This window comes from Antrostomus carolinensis, unplaced genomic scaffold, assembly GCF_000700745.2.
Source record: "Antrostomus carolinensis isolate BGI_N321 unplaced genomic scaffold, ASM70074v2 scaffold40247, whole genome shotgun sequence".
Classification (NCBI taxonomy): domain Eukaryota; kingdom Metazoa; phylum Chordata; class Aves; order Caprimulgiformes; family Caprimulgidae; genus Antrostomus; species Antrostomus carolinensis.
This window is the reverse complement of record NW_010328757.1, coordinates 13,508-15,696: the sequence shown is the minus strand read 5'-3', so window position 1 is coordinate 15,696 and position 2,189 is coordinate 13,508.

Below are 2,189 nucleotides of genomic sequence, written 5' to 3'. Positions count from 1 at the left end.
GGTGAAGGTCTTCCACTTTTACAGAACAACGGCTGTCTTCCAAAAAGGTAAACATGCAACATATGCCTATTTCTATATTAGCGTGCTGGATGTCAAAGCTTAACCAAAGAAAATGGTGATTGCAGGATGTGCCTGATACTGAAATAAGGATGAAGTTCTAAACCAGAAACAGAGTCGATGTTATTTTGTACATTACTCTTGTCCATTGGCTCCTTCTACTGGCCTTCCCCGGGCACTACATTTACATAATTAAAACCCTTCCTTACCTACTTCAATTTCTGAACTAACTTAATTTAGCCATGTGTCCAGACACCAAAACAGCAGACAAACTTGTCTGAGCACTAGCAACAGCTTTCTGTAAGATACAGAGAGAAAGCCAGACCTCAGTCTTCTAAGTATTTCCAGTGAAGTTTGCCTCTACCTTCTCAGGCTTCTTGTATGCTGGAGAAAACTTCTGCAGAACAAGGCGAGATCCTGTGAAGGACAACTACAAGAAGCCTAATGCAAAACAAAGATCCAAGGAGAGTTGTTACTCATGGCATTTGTTGGTAGTGTTTTACATGCCCTCTCCTAACTCAATGCAATTAACTCTCCAATTCAGAATGCCAAACTGAGAGAACATACACAATACGATGGCTTCTGCTCTCCTGCAACAACTTCAGGATTCTCTTCTACACGTTGTGCTCTCCAGGATCCACAAACATAAAATTATTGCCCAGACTGCCAAAAACTGTTGTTCTCCTAAAAAGCTATGGGTTAATTTTATAGGTGCCCCTATACACTAAAACTCACTTTTTAAGTGCTTTCAACCATTTTTTTTTATTCTTTAAAAATTAGAGAACTTCAGGCAATTATTCCAAGCAGGCTCCAAAGTCTTTTCTACGAGGCAGTTAAGGTAAGAACAAAATACTACTATTTGTTTATTCCAGCATATACCATAGAAATAACAATTGACACATACTCTAAAGGAAATGCTTTCTGAACTTGCCCTTACCCCTGCCAAAGACACAGCTAGGGACAGCTCTCTTCTTGGCTGGTAGCTGTGGCAGTAGTTTGGAAGTGGTAAACTAAAGACTAAAATTGAGTGTATGCAATGAATTGAAAATAGAAAGTGTTAATCGTTGGTAACTTCACAGTCTTCCTGAGCCTATCCAGAAACACAGTGCTTCACTGTTCATCCTCAATATGCCTATTCATGCTTGATTTCCACCAACAGCATTCAACTTAACTGCCTGGTCTCCCCTGCTGACTGCATTCCAAAACAAGATTTGCTACTCTTTGTTGCATGGTTTTGTACATTGCATTGGTTTGTACTGCTCAAGAACTGAAAATACTATAAAAAAAGTTAAGAGTTTTAGTAAAGACACCACTCAAGTAGCTGAGGACAGCTCCCCCACAAGCAGCTGATATGCAAGGACATATATATTTTTTTTAATATATATTTCAAATACCAATATCCAACTTAACTGACCCTTCCACAGACTAATACTATGCATAAACTGCAGTGCTGTAGGTAAATGGCATACCTGAAGATTTTTCAGCATCCTCCATACACTGAATACCTATACCACTAATCATGCAGAAGATACTTCCACATTATAAACTAACTTAGAGCATACCTTATATTTTATTAGCACAAGCGCGTATTTATATATATATAAGCTATTCCCTGTCAGCTGTATTAGCTGCCACCTTCTCAAAGAGCTGGATGACAGAGGGGGACACTTGTTTTAATTACTGCATTTAATTTTTAACTTATCTAAGCAACAGAGATGGGTGTCCATTTACAACACATGCACACTGCAGCATATTAAAATAAATTCATTATATACCCTCTTGCCTTAAGATAAGGTTGAAAGACCTTACCATATTTACCAAGATATATGTTGGATTTCATGGCTTATCTGGTCTACTTACTTTCTGAAGTCTGCCTGGAGATTCCACCCTTTTGAGAACAGTAAATGGAAATATTAAAAGAAATGCTACAGGAAATTAAGATCAGATGGTAGCTGAGGTGGGGCAATATGCCCTGTCAGATACAGCTATCTGTGTGTGTTTTAAGTTCAGTACCAGCACAGAATTCCATCTACTATGTGTTATAAGTTACCTCCAAACAAAAACTGCTTAATTGGCAGCCTGGTATGAAGATTATCTTCAATATATAAGACAGCTTCGTATCTGCATACCTG